The sequence below is a fragment of the Moschus berezovskii genome, chromosome 2, assembly GCF_049115385.1.
Source record: "Moschus berezovskii isolate FMDL1 chromosome 2, NW_MosBer_1.0, whole genome shotgun sequence".
In the NCBI taxonomy this organism is placed as follows: Eukaryota; Metazoa; Chordata; class Mammalia; order Artiodactyla; family Moschidae; genus Moschus; species Moschus berezovskii.
In genome coordinates this window covers 5,487,534-5,506,452 of record NC_142461.1, presented here as the reverse complement: position 1 = coordinate 5,506,452, position 18,919 = coordinate 5,487,534, and the positions used below count along the sequence as shown (strand labels likewise).

The 18,919-nt window shown below is 45.3% G+C and overlaps 1 protein-coding gene across 3 annotated transcripts in view; it reads right to left on the bottom strand.

Moving 5' to 3' along the window:
- The window catches only part of CDC42 (cell division cycle 42), a 52,132-nt gene extending 45,141 nt beyond the window's left edge, over positions 1-6,991 (bottom strand). For 2 of the 3 annotated variants that reach the window (XM_088843405.1, XM_088843411.1), the window contains exon 1: positions 6,889-6,991. The gene's annotated coding sequence lies outside the window, so the exon portion shown is untranslated. Of the gene's footprint in view, positions 1-5,924; positions 6,318-6,888 lie in introns of those variants that run through there. The other variant, XM_088843408.1, reaches the window with a different exon arrangement.
- Between the last annotated feature and the right edge of the window lie 11,928 nt (positions 6,992-18,919).

Sequence of the window (18,919 nt, the reverse complement as noted above, 5' to 3'; positions counted from 1 at the left end):
AATACCTTGCCTGATTTTTAAATTGAGAAGGAACTACACCCTGATGTTGTTACTCTTAAGCTGCTAAGTTGTGTCCAACTTTTTGCAACCCCTGACTGCAACACACCAGGTTCCTCTGTCCTCCAATATCTCCCGGAGTTTGCTCAAACTCATGTCCATTGCGTGGGTGATGCCATCTATCTATCTCATCCTCTGCTGCCCCCTTCTCCTTTTGGCTTCAATCTTTCCCAGCATTAAGGTCTTTTCCAATGAGTCAGCTCTTCACATCAGATGGCTAAAGTATTGGAGCTTCAGTATCAGTCCTTCCAATGAATACTTAACTCCCGCATCGATACCCCAAAGATGTGTTTTATACATAACATGCTAAATTCCATCCTAAGGAAGAAAGAGCATATTAGCAATTTCTGTACAGAGATCTTGAGTGGGGTTTAGGCTACAGCAAGAATAGATAATCTATGGCTTCTGCTGAAGGCTGTACCTTTCACTTGCCTCAGGAACTTAAGAAAGTTTTTCCATTTTTCTACCCATAGCAAAGCCACACCAACAGCCCCTGAACCTAATGGAGATTAACAAGCCACCAAACACCACTATCTCCCAGTCCACTTTCTCAAATGTGGAACTGGGTGTTCCATGGGTTGGGGAGATGGGGCCATCGCCAAACAAGTTTAAAAAACACTGAATTAAACAGATTCTGACAATCTGTGATCAAATGTAAAAAACTTCTATGAATCCTTAACAAACTTACATATCATAAATTCCCAAAATGGGGATATATTAAGTACAGGTTCCAACCCACCCCATGGAAACATCTTCCAACTATTCTGAAACATACCAGAGAATTAACATAGGCGTTACCCTTTAAAAAAATTTTTTTTAATTTATTGGCTACACAGCATGCCATGGGGGATCTTAGCTCCCTAACAAAGGACTGAACCCATACCCTCAGTATTGGAAGGGCAGAGTTCTAACCACTGGACCACCAGAAAAATCCCCACTCTTAAAAATTTAAAGTATCCTTTATCCCATCTCCACTGATTTCTAAATGCTTAGGATGAACTAACATTTCCTTTGGCCCTTTAAACAAATAAATCATAAACCTAAAATAATTCAAACATGTTCACAGCTTATATTTTATACCATGTATACTATTTATACACTTTCTGAAACAAATTAGAGTATTAGATACTGATTTAAAGCCCCAGCACTCATTATTCACAGGAACTATCCATTCATTCCTAGTTATATGAAAAATGAAATTTTCTATTTAAAGTCTGAGTTTACTTTTAAGTCGTACTGTTATTCTTAAACCTCACAATAAAAATACGGTTTTCTGGCAAAGTAATAAACAATATAAATGGTTTAATTCCACTTCAAAAGATTCTAAAATTGAGCTCCTCTCAAATAGCTTTCAGCTGTTTTACAAACACTAGAAGCTACAGTGAAGCTGTATCAGGATGAAAATCCTTGAAACCACATACAACAAAGATACCTTTCTTAAGAAACTTGACTCTTTCACATCCTACTCCTCTTCATCTGCTTTTAGACAGATTTAAAGTAAACCCAAAGAAAACAAAAAAATTACAAATATCCTTAAACTGCTTACCACCAAAGTAAATGGACTGTAGCTGAAATCTCGCTTATGCTTCTTCTACAAAATTTATCATCTCAGTTTGTAACACTGACTACGATATTCTTTAATTCCACCTCCATTTCTCCCCCGGTTTCATCTGCTCCTCACTCGACCTGTCATCTTCAATCTCTTCTGTTTACACAAGGAGCAACAAAAAGTGAGAATCTTTTTAGCTGAAAATGATGGCTGTGGCTTAATATCCAACAGCAGATGGCTGCAAAGTGCCCCTTGGGACACACAGAATGGACACAGGTGTGCCTGAGACTTTGCTTCCCAGCTCTCCTGGGGCTGCAGCACCTCCAGCCAGCCAAGAGTTGTCTTAATCCTTTTACTCCAGGGTGGCATACCATACTTTTTTTATGTCTCCATTGATTTGAAAAAGGTCACGCAACAATGCTCTAGAGCACACACTGCACAGGGATATTACTGGTGAATCTCTTCTACATCAATCAGTATTAAGAAAAATCAGAGAAAATTTAATCAAGTCCTTTAACAATAATTTTTTCAGGATGGTAGCTAAATAAGACTAAATTTTAATTATTAACATTTTCCCTTGAAACTGGAGATACAGCTTATTTTAGTACCAAAAAAGCAGAAAACATTTTTTACATTTGATCAGCTAAATGCCAACTTTGTATTTAACCTGTTTTTATAACCAACAATTATGTGATCCCAATCATATGCTCTTCATAACAGCAATTAGTTTTCCATAAAAAGTCACTGAGTTCAAATGTGTAACTGAACTCTAGTTCAAGCAGTTCTAAAACTAGAATTTAAGATTAGTTATTACTAAGTGGGTAATGACTCTTTAGAAACTAAACACATTAGTTCCTGATGATGAGCACACACATGAGGCGATTCTACACAATAGGCAGGAAACTATAACTCAGAGAGTGCACCAAACTTCAATGTGCATGAAAATCACTTGGAGATCGCATTAAAATGCAGATTCTGATTCAGCAGGACTGGAATGGAGCCTGAGATACCTAAGGAGCTCCCAGGTGAGGCTTATGCTGCTAGTCCACAGGACCATATACTTCACACTTGAGAACTTACACCCTTAGCTCCATGACACTGCTTAAGATAATGAATATAAACTTAAAGCAGACACCAATTCCCACTTCATTTAATTTTTATGGTTTCATGAAATTAATCTGGGAGAGGGATGGTTATTAAACTGTTGATGTTTGAGAGAAATGCATGTAATTTCTCAAAAATGGGGACATTAAGCAAGGCTGTAATAATAGCAAGAGCAAACACCTACAAAGCACTTGCTGTGCCCCAGTTAATTGCTTCAAGTACTTCATTTAGAATACTCCTAACAACACTGTGGGGCTCAGCAGTGAAGAATTCACCAGCAATGCCCGGGACACCAGTTCAATTCCCGGGTCCTGAATAGGGAAGATTCCCTGGAGAAAGAAATGGCAACCCACTCCAGTATTTTTGCCTGGGAAATCCCATGGACAGAGGAGCCTACCATGGGGTCCCAAGAGTCGGACACGACTTGACGACCGACCAACCACCACCACCACCATGAGGTCGAGACTATTGCTAGTCCTTTTCTGTGGAAGGTTAATCCAGTCACAAAGACTGGTCTCTCTCCAAACGCACAGCAAGAGCAAATCAAAATGGCTCACTCTTACAGAAAATGATGCAAGTGTAAAGCGCTAAAGAACAGGATGTGCAACCGAGGTTCTCTTCAGGTGACTGGCCACTGACGCGTGGTGAACACCATAGCTTAATACGTACATTTTTGCTGTTAGAAACTGTTCTGATTTCAGCATAATAGCTAAATATTTTAACGAAAAAATGTTTCTTTTTTTTTTTAATATGACACCATTCTGGTAGCAAAAATGGGGTTTCACTTCATGGAATGAGCAATTTGAGACTAATGTCCCACGGGCAACTAGTAAAGAAGAGTTTTGACATCCAGGACTCATAACAGGAATGAAGGTCAAAACAACAAGTAATGAAAACTGATTTGCTTCAGCAAAAATATTTTGGAATGAAGGGATGAGTAACTAAAAGTAGAAACGTAAGGGACAAAACATAACATGACCAAGAATTTTATACCATTAAATTGAGGAAAATAAGTTGCATAATTAAGCTACTTCAAAAAAGAAACTGGGGAAGGAAACACATTAAAGTCTGAATAACTTTTAGGAGAATAAAAACCAGTCATCAGAAAAGGTTTTCTAAGCAACTGTTAATTGTCCAGATAGTACACCTGCAGAAAATATAGGAGTAAACAGATGGATATGGTCAAGCAAAAGAAGATTAGTAATCATCACTTCAGTGAGCCCAAATATGGATATGGCTGACCAAGCACAAAAGTCCTCTCAGGAAACCAAGTACATACGCCTGTAGAATATGCAGAAAGAGAAAATGTTAACCCTCAGACATCACATTCATTCCTTTGACAAACATTTCTTGAGATACATCATGGTTTGGTACTATTCTAGGTGCCAGGGATCAGGATGACCATACCAGGTCAAAAGTCCTGCCTCCATAGACTTACATTCTAGTGGGTGAAATTAATAGACTTGGAAGAGACTACCGAATATTGAAAACCTAGAATGCAACATTTAATAGAAAATATATAGGTCTATTTATGGGACAGAAGTTAACAAAATATTAACTCCCCCCTTCCACAGAGGAAGCTCTGTGACCTTGTGTTTGTCATTAACTATTCCTTGTCCTCTCAAAAAGACCCTAAAACGATAAATGCATTTAAAATAAAAAGTACAATTTGACTTTTACTTCCAAGAATGGCTATAAATACTACTCCCAGACAGGAACAGTAAACTGCACAAGTTTTCCAAATGGAACACATCTTGAATCAAAACATTTTATTAGTGAACCATTTTTAAAGTAGAAACGCTTCTCTAATAAACCATAAAGTGGAAAAAGTATCCGAATTAAAAAAATTTGGAAGTTACAAAAAAGTCAAGATGTGGGTTTGGTGGGCTTTAAAAGAATCTCACTGATGTTTCATTTCAGCCCCTGACTACCTTAGGAGACAGTGGAGGACAGGGGAGCCTGGCCATGGGGTTACAAACAGTCCGACACGACTTAACAACTGAACCACCACCATCCTAGGCTGTAATACTTGCCTCGGGTGCCCAAAAAATTAAGTTCAACTGAGTACAGATGTTGATTATTATATACAAACATTTTAAGAAGTTGTGATACCTTTTGGGTCTTGAAAAAATTACTGAGAAAGAGCTCATTTTTAATACTCAATCACCAATCTCCTTACCTCAGTATAAAAGCTGTAAATCCAAACAATTCTGCCATACTTTTAAAAGGGAAGAAGACAATTGATACGTGTGTATTTAAAGCTCTTAACTACAGAAGAGTTGAGAAATATGGCAGGTCAATTTTATATTCTTAAACAGATACATTATGGCAAACAAATATATTTCAGAAGATCCAAGCTCCACACCTATATAATCATCTACCAACACCTGCAAACTACCAAAAGCTGCTTTAAATCGACCACTTTTATTAAGTGTTTAACAAGCAATCTATTCTCTCTATAGAAACGAGAAACAATAAGAAAGTACTTGTTCCAACATGAACTATCCTTATAACAGTGCAGTACACAATTGGATCTCATTTGCTTTACAATGCTAATATTCATCTGTGCTACTGTACCCTTCACTGTACCCTGTACCCAGTGAAGGATATACAATTCAAGATGTGCCTAACATTCTGAAGAATGAATACTGTGATCTCCAAAGTCTGAAAATGTTATTCACTTAAGGTTTTTGTGTTTTTTTGGTTAAAAATCCAAAACTCATTTTAACAAAACTAAAGTGACCAGCAAGCAAAGGACAAATGTAAAATGAACTGATTCTCTTTTCACCACACCCTTGCCACAAAAGTGCAAGGGAGTCGACTTAGGTACGTACTCTGAATCAATAAGACACACTTATTAAAGTTAAATAACCTGAGAATGTTATTTTGGACCAAAGAAAGGCTTCCGCAAATAAATTAATTTCATTCCAGTACAGTCACAGAGATCTTTAAAGTTACTGCCCACGCCAAGTGGCTAAAGAAAAGTGTTGTCTTGTTTTATTCCCCTGGCATTAAGATCATCTTGAGATTTTAAACTTTAAACGTCCCTGGCTTTCAGACGCGTATGAGACGGCCAAGATTTCAAAAGATCATCTCTGAATACCAGTAGTTGGGAAACAGGCAGGATATGCCACTGGGTGGACCCAACAGAGGCTACAAAATGCTGTCTTAATTTAGCGAGCCCCTGACTTGCAGGAGTTAAAAAAACTCTCACCCCTTATATTGCAATGACGTAATCTTCCCCACTGCATTTCTCTAGGACTTAAAGGGAAAGGGGGGGGGAAGCAAACGAACAAAGAAAAATTTCCCCCTAAAGAGAGGACTCAGGCAAAAGGCAGAACGACAGTTTTGGGAGGTGGTTAGGTTAACTCCCAGCAAGGGAAGCTTCAGCTGAAGAGGCGGGGAGGGAGAAGAGTTGGGAAAAGCCAAACGGAAATGGTATTGGGAGGAACTCGACCTAAAGCAGGAATCAAGGAGACGGGAGAAGCGGCGACCGAGCCGCCCCCACCGACCCTCCCGGCGCGGGACGAGGCGGCGGGCGGCCGCGCCGCAGAAGGAGGGGGCGCGCCCAGGGCCGAGCCCCCCCGGGCCGCCCGCTTCCCCGACCGCGCTCGCGCTCGCTCCCCTCCCCCGCCGCCGGCCGCAAAATGTCCGCGGAGAAGCAGGAAGTCGAAGCCGGGGCGCGCGCTGGGGACCGGCCGGCCGGCCGGGGAACCCCGGCCCCGCCAGCCCGCTGGCGCGCGAGAGAGGGCCTGTGGCCCGCGCCGCCCCGGCGGGTGGAGGGTGGGCGCCCGCGGGGCCGCGCGGGAGCCGAGCGGGGCGGCCGGGATGGGTGTGACCCCTTCCTTCCGCCGCCGCCCGGTGACAGCCCGGCCGCGCCCTCGCCCCGGCACCTCACGCCCGGCCGCGCGCTCCGGGGCGGGCCCGCGCCCCCCGCCGCCGCCGCCGCCGCCGCCCCGGGCCCTCCGCGCCCCCTCCCCCGAGTCCCCCTGACAGAACCCGGACCCGCGCCGCGCGCGCCCGGGTCCCCCCGCCGCGGCGCCCCGCGCCCGCCCCCGGGGGTCCCAGAGCGGGAGGTCCCCGCGGACGGGGAGACGCCAGGGGCGCCGCGGCGCGGGGACCCGGACGGTGTGAGGGGGGAGCCGCTCCCGCGGGGCAGCCTCGGGCCCCACACTCACCTCAGCTCCTCCGCCGGGGCGTTGGCAGCACTGCGCGGGGTCTCCTCGGCTGCCGGACAGGGGCACGCGCCTGACGTCAGCACGCAGGCGACGCACGGTTGGGTTATCCGCGGAAATGGGAGGGGCCGGGAGGCGAAAAGAGGCCGAGCGGTTCCGGGCGGGGCCTGAACTCCGCCCCACGCCAGGCCCCTGGCTCGGGCCGCCTAATGCGCACGCGCCAGTCACTGCTGTCGCTAGTTGGTGGCTGCACTCTAGACTTCTTTCTGCAGTTCTTCTCCTGGATTTGTAATTTATGCTACAAACGATCGCTTGCTAAGCGCCGCCCCTAACATGTCTTTTGATCCTTGCATCCTTACAAAGTTAGTTAGCATCCCGATTTTGCAGAGAGAAGACAGTGGCTACTCAAATGGGCAGTGACTTGCCTGAGACCACACTACAAGTGGGTCGGCCTCCTGACTCCCCATGGCCTGTATTCTTGGCTTAAGCTGAGCGCCTAAGAATTGATGCTTTTGAACTGTGGTGTTAGAGAAGACTCTTGAGAGTCCCTTGGACTGCAAGGAGATCCAACCAGTCTATCCTAAAGGAAATCAGTCCTGAATATTCATTGGAAGGACTGATGCTGAAGCTGAGACTCCAATACTTTGGCCACCTGATGCGAAGAACTGACTCATTGGAAAAGACCATAGTGCTGGGAAAGATTGAAGGCGGGAGAAGAAGGGGACGACAGAGGATGAGATGGTTGGATGGCATCACTGACTCAATGGACATGAGTTTGAGTGAATTCTGGGAGTTGGTGATGGACAGGGAGGCCTAGCATGCTGCAGTCCACGGGGTCGCAAAGAGTCGGACACAACTGAGCAACTGAACTGAACTGGCTTAAGGGCTGAGGTCGTTTCTCATCTCTGTTTGGACCCTTCTATCCCTCACTCCAACCACATCTTTTAGCTTAGAGACTTCCTTCCCACCACAAGACACCCGTGCTCACTGCCTGCTCTACAGCCCTTCCGCTGGCTCTCAGCCTTTCAGTGTCACCGACTTCCTGATCTTGCTATCCTCACAGCATCTGTTTATCATCTGTCTTCCCAGCTAGTGTGCAAACTTCAGGAGAGTAGGAACCTTCTCTGTCTTGTTCAGATGTTTCCCAGTGTTACGGGAAAACAGCTTATCTTAGTAAAAGCTCCTTTGTTGATGACCACCACAGTTAGTTGGCCAAGAAAAACATTTGTTTCCAATATATTTAATAGTTAAGAGTTTCTTTCGGACTTTTTAATTACACAAGAAAAAAAATACAGTTTTGAATGTTTACTATAGGTGGCAGCAGGAGAAGGGGACGACAGAGGATGAGATGGTTGGATGGCATCACCGACTCAATGGACGTGGGTTTGGGTGGACTCCGGAAGTTGGTGATGGACAGGGAGGCCTGGCGTGCTGCAGTTCATGGGGTCGCAAAGAGTCAGACACGACTCAGCAACTGAACTGAACTGAATGAACAGGTTTGCCTGTAATAGTAGCTAATGTAAAATTCACAACCACCCTAGAAGTTAAGAACTACTACCCCAACTTTTTTTTTTTTTTCAGTCAGCCATAATCACATCTGGGATAAAATTCATAGGCTAGGATACTGCCACTGCACAAAGTTTACCCCCACTTATTGCTGCATGAACAGAGGCTCAGACGTGTTAAGGGACTTACCCAAGGTCACCAAGCCAGGCAGTGGCAGAGCTAGCACTTAAACCCAAGGCCAGTTGACCTACATACTAGTTGTAGGTAGTATGTAGGTAGTTGTAGGTAGTACTACATACTACCTAGCAGGTTTATTAAAATGAAATCAGAAGATAAGCTTTAGCTGTTAGTCCTACCCCTAGTGATACCAACTATTAACATTTTGGTGTACATCTTTCCAGATATTCATAGATATATGTATACACATTTATTCCACAAAAACAGATTATACTCCGCATTTCTCTCTCAAAACTACGATGCAAAAATCTTTCCATGTCAAGTAAAGCATCATATACTAAAAAATATAAAGTTGTGTTTTTTTTAATGTGGACCGTTTTTAAAGTCTTTATTGAGTTTGTTACCGTATTGCTTCTGTTTTATGTTTTGTTTTATTTATTTTTTTCTCCTCAAGGCATGTAGGATCTTAACTCCCCAACCAGGAATCAAATCCACACCCCCTGCACTGGACGGCCGAGGTGAAGTCTAGACAACCAGGGAAGTCCCCACGCATCATTTTTAAAGGCTGCATTTCATTATTCAGGCATTTCTATATTTATCTAATCAATCTCCTACTGTTGGAATTTAGGTTATTTTTGGTTACTGTAAATTTTTGACTGTTGGAAAAATGCATGAGCTTAGTTTCTTAAACTGGAAGGAAAACTGGTTATTTTCTCCCTCTGCAAGACCAGTTGGCAGTGACCTTTCCTCCATCCCGTCTCACAGTTCCCAACAATGTCCCCAGACAATGTCCCCTTTCCATCAGCAGCAAAATCCTGATGGGGTGTCACCCAATCCACTTGGTTTTTCCTGCCTTTATCCTGAGGACAAGGACTCACTTAGCACTTTGTTATGTTGTCGAGGCTTTGTCAGAAGAAACTTCCCCAACATTTACATCCCCCAAAGGCAACAGGGTTACTATTTGACCCAGTCGCATGGACAGAGGAGCCTGATAGGCTGCAGTCCATGGGGCTGAGAAGAGTCCGTCAGGACTGAGTGACTTCACTTTCACTTTTCACTTTCACACATCGGAGAAGGAAATGGCAACCCACTCCAGTGTTCTTGCCTGGAGAATCCCAGGGACGGCGGAGCCTGGTGGGCTGCCGTCTACGGGGTCACACAGAGTCGGACACAACTGAAGCAACTTAGCAGCAGCAGCAGCCCTTCCCTTGCTGTCAGCCCAGACCTCCACCTCCTGGGGGCCCCACCCCACTGCCCCACTGGCGGCAGCTGCTTCACGGTTGCAGGAGGGCCAGCCTGTGGGTTTCCAGTTCTCCTTCCCCTGTGATTACCAGCCCCGTGTCCATTCCTTCTTCCTCTGGTAACAGCTTTCCCATTTCCCCTGGACAGCTCTTCCCCCAGTTCTCAACCCCTGAGGCTCAAGAGGAGATGAGTCTCTCCCCAAGCTGCAGGACTAGACACGTGACCCATGCTTGGCCTATCAGAGCATTTTAGAGGACTCTCTGGCCACAGCATGCCAGCAGTGGGCACATGACACAACGAGAGCCATGAGATCTGATTCTGGGCCTCTGGTCAGAACTGTCCAGTTGAATGAAGCCATCTTCTGAGAGCAGCATGTAATCATGGCACTGCTGGCAGCCCTCTTCCCAAAGTCAGGCGAGTGGCGGCCTGAGAATGAGACCAAGACAGAGGGGAGAACAGAGCGGAGAGACAGGACAGTAAAACCAAGTCTCAGCAGCATGACTGAGCTCTTGGATCCAGTCTTGCTTCAATTTGCAATCACATTAGCCAGTAAATCCCCTCTACTGCCTGGGCCAGGTGGAGTAGGTTTCCGTTACTTGCAACTTCTTTTTTTTTTTTTTTTTCATTACTTGCAACTTCAAGGCTCTTGGTGCATCATCACTCCGCCACTCCTGCCCCCTTGCGATTCTTGCCACCACCCTCTACGTAGATGATTCCCAAATCTCTACCCTCTCTAACCCCTACTCACCCCCTTTTCCAAATTTGCAGCTACTCACAAATCTCATCAGCACCACAGAAATAACCTTCCAGTTCCCACGTGCTTCAGGTTCTGCGGTGCCTAGATCTGCTTCGGATCCCTGAACCTTCATACATCCAAGGATCCCAAACTTGTTTGCATTGTAGATCCTATGCCCACAAATTAATACCCAACTTCTAGAGGTTTCCTTTAAGAATCTCTCTTTTAGGACTTCCCTGATGGTTCAGTGGTTAAGATTCTGTGCTTCCACTGCAAAGGGTGCTGGATCGATCCTTGGTCAGGAAACTAAGATCCCACATGCCATGTGGTACAGCTAAAAAACTTAAAAAATCAAAAAGAAGCTCTGTTTGAATTCATTTTATACAGCACAGCTTTCATCTTCCTAGGTGTCAATTCTTATTAAGACACTGCCCAGTTCAGGAAATCCCAGTGCTTTCTCCTCTGTCTTCAAAATAAAATTCTAAGTCCTTTAGCCAGGTATTCTCTGTCCCCCATGATCAGGCACCAACTTGCCTTTCCAAAGTTATTTCCCCTTCCCTTCTGTATTAGTTCTCCAGAGGAACAGAACCAATAGGAGATTCAATAGATGGATAGATAGATCTATATCTATTTATTAATATATTTCTATTTATCTATATTTCCAATTAGATCTCTATCCACCTAAAGAGATAATTCACATGATTACAGAGGCTGGTAAGCCCTAAGATCTGCAAGGTGAATTGGCAAGCTAGAGACACAGGAACTGGTACAGTTCCCATCCAAGTCTGATGGCCTGAGAACCAGAAGAGCCAGTGTTTCCGTTGCAGTCCAATAGCCAGCCGCTCAAGACCCAAGAAAAGTCAACATTTCAGTTTGAGTCCAAAGCCAGGACTTACTTCTTCTTTACTCAAGGGAGGGTTAATCTTTTTGCTCAGACCTTCAACTGGTTGGACAAGGCCCACCACATCAGGGAGTACAATCTGCTTTATTCAAATGTTAATATCACCCAGAAACCCTCACAGACACATCCAAAATAATATTTGACCAAATATCTCAGCACCGCACGGCCCAGTCAAGTTGGCGTATAAAATTAACCATCACAGCTTCCACCCCACTCCCTCATGCTGCAGTTAGAGTAAGTTACTTAGTCTTGTGATTGCAGGTACCGTGATTTCTGGTCTCTATGTCCTGCTAATGCTGTTCCCCTTGCCAACAACACCCTTCCTGTTCATCTATCCTACCTCTCCAGTCCCACTCTCCTTCCCCTTATGAACTGCTCCTTTGCCAACATTGACCTTGTGTCCCTTCCCACTTCTGTAACTAGGCAGATTCAGTGGTTCCCTTCTTTGTCTGCCTAACTCTTGTTCTTTTCTTCAAGGACTAGCCTAGATCTCAGCTGTGAATGCTTCCCTGACAACTCCACGCAACCAATTATTCCTATTATGCTCTATTTAAAGCATGCCATATTTGTATCTGCTAAAATGCCATTCGGCCATGAGCAGGCAGGGACCTTAACTTCTTCATTTTTGTTTCCTTTTACCTAATTTCCTGGCAATCTGCTGACCTTCAAAAATGTTTGATAAACAATGCATGAGTGAGCATCATCCACCTCTTCCGTAAAGCTCACTCTGCTTCCTGCCACCAGAAGTGGTCCCTGACTCTTCTAAATTCCCACAGCACTTATCTGAGCATTTCCCCAGGCCTCACCCTGTTCTGTCATGTTCATCCACACTTTCCCTGCCTGACTATAAGCTCCCAGGGCCAGGCTCAGTTTGGTGTGCATCTTTATGCCCCTGAGAGTACTTTTCAGGAGCTTTAAACGTAGTGAGCACTCAAACACTGGTTGAATGAGAGAAGCCTCAACACCACTTTCTCTGACAAATACCAAAGCTTCAAATCCACTACCATCTCCCCGGAGCCTGCCAAGATTCACTGGAGAAGGATCTATAATAAAGAGGCTCTCCTTCGCGGCCCTCGGTCTTAGGATTTACGTGAGAAAATCCTAATTTAAGACTCTCGTGTGATTCATAGGTTATAAAACTATTAGGAAAATCAAAGAAGTGATTATTATAAACATCCAGCTACTGGCTGCCTCTAACTGAGATAGTGATCTGGAAAGGAGCAGGGTGTGCCGGGCCTGGGGGGTGATGTTGATGATGCTGTTTCATGGCCTGGGTGATGATTACTTGGCTGTTTGCTTTGTGAGTGTTCGTTGTACTGTATACTTGTTTTCTGTGCTTTTTCTTACGTGTAATAGTTCATAAAAATTAAAATTAGAAATAATTAAATAAAACAAACTCTCACTGTTGTTACTAGAAGGTTGATGTTGTTGTACAAATTCCTATTACTGAAGGATTTCCCCAGTGGTCCAGTGGCTAAGACTCCACACTTCCAATGCAGGAGGCAAAGGTTCGATCCCTGGGCGGGGGACTAGATCCCACATGGCGCAACTAGAGCCCGCACGCTGCAGGGAAGACCTGGTGCAGCCAAATAAATAAATAAATTCCTATCACTGAGACTCAGGCCTTTCCTTCCATTCTGATTTACTGACCGGTCTTGCCCTCCTCAGGCTGGTCACGGCCCCAGGCCCTGCCAGCAGCCCCATTTTCCTGCTAGGACCACCACACCTTAAGGGTCTAGAGCTGCTGCAGTGGCAGGCGCCTCCAAGGGCCGCCAGCCCACCTCCTACCCCCTCTATGCAGTCCCCCAGCTGCTCAGTCTCCCTCCTCCACTTTGGGCCACATCACTACACTCATCCAGGGACCTGGACCCTTCGTGGAGTCAGAGAAAGGAGAAAAACTGGCCGAACCTGTTTCCTGCCTGCCTTTTCTCTAACTGGCCCAGGCTTGCCACCTTCATCTCTGTTGCGCATCTCTGGTGGAGATAATCTGGGTCGCTGAAGAAAAGTGGATGAGATGGGGCAGGGACGAGAAGAGTCTATAAACACCTGAGCAACTCCTTCCCCTTCCCATCGGTTTGGTAAGAGCTCAGAAGCATACGGCACAAAGACGAAATTTTAACTTGAAAATGATCCAAGAATTGCTTGTGTGGCCTAACTGGTCATGGGCACATTGCCACCGGTATTCAGCAAGTCGCCGGTGTCCGCTATGTACTAGGTACCCTGGCGGCAAAGGTGAACAATATCCCGCACTTAGCTTCAGTAGCTTCTCCTGGCCCCCGCCCAGCCTCTGGCCCTCTCCGTGTGCTCACTCACGGGGCTCCAGCTATGTTGCCTTCTTTGTTGTCCCTCAGACACAGCTGAGCTGCCTGTGAATCTCCCTGAAGCTCGCACTTGCTATTCTCGCTGCTGCTCTGCAGGCACCTGCTCCATTCCAATATCACCTCTTCAAGAAGACCACCTCCCTCCCCCCACCCCTGCAGCTTCGGTAGCACCTCGCACGCACTCTCACACCACATGGTTTTACTTCCTTCCGAGAGCTCATCACTAACCAGAATGATCTCACCTCTTTGTTTTTCTTGTAATATGTCTCTTCCCATTAAAAAGTAAATGCAAAGATTTCCTTCACCACTGTACCCTCAGCGCTAGAATATAGGGCATACTCATAAATGACTGTTGCAGAAAATACCATGAATGAAGATACAATTCCCACTTAAAGAATTAAGGTCACATAGCGGAACAAACAATAATCAAGGTTAAGTGTTAAGATGGGCGATGTACAAGAATCTGCAGACATAAGAAGAGTATTCACAATAGTTATATGTAATATTTACTAAGTATTTCCTAAGTTCCAGCTATTGTTCTAAGTATTTAATATGTATTACCTCATTTGAAATTCATAAGAACTCTAGAAACCATGATCTTCAACAGAAGTGGGGAGTGAAGGGGTCGGTAACCCATGGCCAAAATCATACAGCTAGTAGATGGAAGCTCTGGGATTCAAATCCAGAGCTGACCACAGAAGACTTCCCAAAGGAGCGAGATTTGATCTGACTCTAGAGGACTTGCACAGACTGGTCAGGCCAGGATAGGGCGTGTCAACAGAACAGAAGCTTCCTGGTAGAAAGAACAGGCGTGTCCAGGTTCACAGACACATAAAAGCAGGATGCTCAGGGGACACACAAATTATGGAAATATGATGTTGAGTGTAAAACATCAGACACAAGAGAGTATACACTGTCTTTGTCCACTAGCTTCAGCAACACTGCTCTAGGGCGCTGGAAAGCATAACAGTTGCCTTTCAGGGGGTTGGTAACTAGGAAACAGCATGAGGGAGACTTCTGGGGGAGCTGGTTAAATCCTGTATCTTCATCTGGAAGGCGGTTAGAGGAGTATGCCCACTTTGGATAAATTCATTGAGTATGCAAGTAAGATCTGTGTACTTTACAGGATGCCTGTTATATCTAAATCTTAAAAATTAAAAGTCATGACACACTAGCATTGGCCTATAAACTAAAACACTTGTTTTTTTTTTAAGAAATGTAGGCTTTTTTCAATGCTGAGGTTTAATGCCTGGGGATAAGATAAGAAATGAGGAGAGGGATGGGGAGGAGAATATAAAAACAGGATTTTACGTAGAGAAATGAGGAATGAGAAGATGGAGCTATTTGAGAGACGGGCTCAGGAGGAAGGAAAAGATCAAAGAGACAGCTGAGAAGGAATCACTTGATGAACCTTCCCTTTACCAAGCAGATTCAGCTACGATATAGGCTATTTAGCACACAACATAGCATATACAGAATGTCTCTGTGCTGTGCAAGGGTGACCCTGGCCGGGAATATGAAGCAAGACAGGAGTGGGAACTGGAGCTCAGAGAGGTGACAATACTTGTCTGAGATCACACACCTTGAAAGGGCGGTAGTTACCTTTGCTAGAAACATCTCATTTATGCTAAGACAGGGCTCCAAACCAGTTCTGGCCCCAAGTGAAGGCGAAGCTTTGGCCCAGAGGAAGTGAAGGGGAGGCCCTGGCTGCTTTAGTGGTGTTGGTGGCTTCCTGCCCAGAAGACACACCCAGCTACAAAATCACTATTCTGGGCAGTCAGCTTGTTGCTAGGCACCCAGGGGGCCCTGGAGCTTTCAAACAGAGCCAGCCAAGGGCTGTTTTAACTTCACCTCACTGCAACATCAGGTGCAAAACGGAGAGGGAAGCCAGCCACCCCAGTGAAGACTGAATGAAACCTTCCTCCTTTCTTCGGGGGGTTTATTTTCACCATCATCTCCATTTTAAACAGGAACAATAATAATCTCCAATTAAACAATTTAATCTCCAATTAAACAGGAATTAAAGATCTCACTCCCTTGTTTCCCATGAATTCCAGTCATTTGTGTTCACTAAGAAGGAAGCACCTTAAATTGGGCAGCAACCATGTGCCTTCTACAAAATAAACTATTTCTAGAGGATGTCATGTGCAGGTCGTGTGTTGGAGGCCAAGAACAGATTCCCTCTACGTGGGGTTCACAATCTGCTGGGATACAAACTAGACACGGCATGTGATCCTTAGCACGGGCCTTGGCATACTGGGTGCACAATGCACATTTACTGAATGAGCAGGGACGCAGAACTGGAGGGAAGGTGTTACAGGAGCTCACAAGAAGGATTCAAATGCTGATTCAAGGCAGAAATCAAAGAAGGCTTCATGAAGGTGATCATGGCTATCTGTGTCACAAACAATGAATAGGAGTAGGCTGGCAAAGACGGGGGAGGCAGAGGGGTGGGACATTTCAGGCCAAGGGAGAATGGCCAACAAACACACGGTGGTGGGTGGAAAATGCTTAGCCAAATAGTCAACTCACTGTCAAGAGCATTGTAGTGAGCTGCCTTTGGAAACTGAACACAAGTAGTGCTCTTAGGAAGGCCAGATACACTTTAATTCTCACCACCGCCATGAGTGGGGGACTCTGCCCCCCCCCCAAGTCCCTGGAGTTGGCCTCCTTTCCAGCAACCAGGGCCTGGCACCCACTCACTGCTCAGGGTGTAGCTGCCCAACAGATGACACATTTTTCCATGGCTCCAGCCAGTTGCTAGGAATCTCATATTACCTTGTGGTCCGTACACTGATTTTCACCAGCAGCCATCTGGCAGGAGCGCTTTTCAGTGACTAGATGAAACTGTGGACCTGGAGTCAGAATAATCACAGAGCACGAGTCAGACACGAGGCACGTTAGAAATGCTCCCCCCAGCTCCTCTACATCGTCCCTCTCGCCCCATCGCTCGCAGGATTTAAAGCATTCATGGACATCCCTGGTGGCCCAGCGGTTAAGAACCCACCTACCAACATGGGGAACACTGGTTTGACCCCTGATGAAGGAAGATTACACATTCCCTTGGAGCAACTAAGCCGGTGAGCCGTAACTACTGAGCCTGCACACCTAGAGCCTGTGCCCTGCAAAGGGAAGCCATGGCAATGAGAAGCTCGAGCACCTCAACGAAAAGCAAGCCCCTTCTGCTGCAACTAGAGGAAGGCCACAGGCAGCAACGAAGACCCAGTGCAGCCAAAATACAAACATTAGAAGCAAGTAGGGTTCTTTAGAATTGGTATCTAGATTGACTCCAGAAACAACGATGACTGGCAGAGGTGAGAACTACTCAACAGGGTGGAGAAAGCACGGGAACCACCTCTGGAGGAGTGGCGCTAGAGCCAGGGAGGGACTGTCTTCCCAACTCTCCACCGGGCCCGCCCGTGAAACACTTGAAGTTGGTTTATTCTTCAGCACCCAGGCAGCGTGACCTCATGGCAAGGGCATGGGACTAGGGCCAGACGGAGTGGAGATGAACTCGAGCTTCTCCTCTTACTGGGTTTGTTTGGGGTAAGGATTTGCATCTACAAGTTCACTTCCATGAGAAAGTGATGGTACCAACAGGTTGCTGGGAGATAGTGCTGGGCATTTTACCAGTGCCAGTTTGAGCTCTGGCTCTCTAACTTACCTCTCTAATTGTGCTTTGGAGGTTCACCTCCTTACCTAAACCCCTTACCTTGCATTTTTTACTGAAAAGTATAAGGCTAGGTATTAGCCATACAGAATACTATGCAACTGCTAAAAAAAATTTTTTTTAATAAATCTTTGCATGTTGATAGCAAAAGACTGCTAAGGCTTACTGGGCAAGAAAAATATATATACTAAACATTCATAATGTATTTTGTGTAAATAAAAAGGGATCTCCCTGGCGATTCAGCAGTCCAGTGGCTAAGACTGTGTACTTCCACTGAAGGAGCCATGGGTTCAATCCCTGGTCGGGGAACTAAGATCCCATATGCCACATAGCATGGTCAAAAAAAAGGGGTGGGGTGATACATGCGTATGTGGGCACATACATGAGTATCTGCAAAACTGTCAATGTGAAGACAGCCTTTACATTTCCCTTTTATACCCTTGGACTTTTCTATACACATGCAAATCAATTTTTTTTTACATTAACTGTGTACTTAATCTCTATTATTACATCAACTCCACCTCAGATTGTCAGGCATTATATACTGAAGGCTGTGAACCCCTGGGGTAGAGGACAAGGCAGATGCCAACCCTGCTTTTACAGAGCTTACCATCTGCTGGGGAGACAGAAAGAGGAAAGGAGGCTGGCAGGCAGCACAGGACGCAACTGTATCTTATAACATTAAAAAACGTCAACAGGAGTTACCTAGGAAGTGAGATTATGGACCATGCTTGTTTTTTCATACTTTTTGTCAAATGAATCTAAGACATGTTATTTTAGATTGGGCTTCCTGTGTGGCTCAGCTGATAAAGAATCTGCCTGCAATGCAGAAGACCTGAGTTCAATCCCTGGGTTGGGAAGATCCCCTGGAGAAGGGGAAGGCTACCCACTCCAGTATTCTGGCCTGGAGAATTCCATGGACTGTATAGTCCATGGGGTCACACAGATTGGGACACAACTGAGCGACTTTCACTTTCAAGATAAAGATGAAAAAAGACAAAGAAATACCTCACACACAGGAGAGTGCTTTACAGTCATCCTCCGATAGAAAATTTGAAGGGGAAAAAAAAAGGAACCATAAAGCCCAGTTTACACCAGTCTTCCAACAGCTTCTCAATCCAACATTAAGCTTACGAGACCATGGACCAAAGTATAATCTGGGACATGTCTGGATGAAGTCTCCTACCAAAAGTCAGTGGTTCTCAAGCAGGGGCAAAGGAGACATTTTTGGTTGTCACACGTAGCGGGTGTTACTCGAATCTAGTGAGCAGAGGATAAAGATGCTGTTAAATATCCTAGAATTCACAGGACAAGCCCCCACAGAAAGGAATCACGTGGCCCCAAATTGCCAAGGTTGAAAAATCTGTGCCAAGGGAGTCAGGAAACCTCAGCTGTTTTTAAATCCCACTGGTGAAAACATTTAGGCCCACTTGGTAACTCTAGTCTTATTCTAGGCCATGGAAGCATCTGAGAAACTGGAG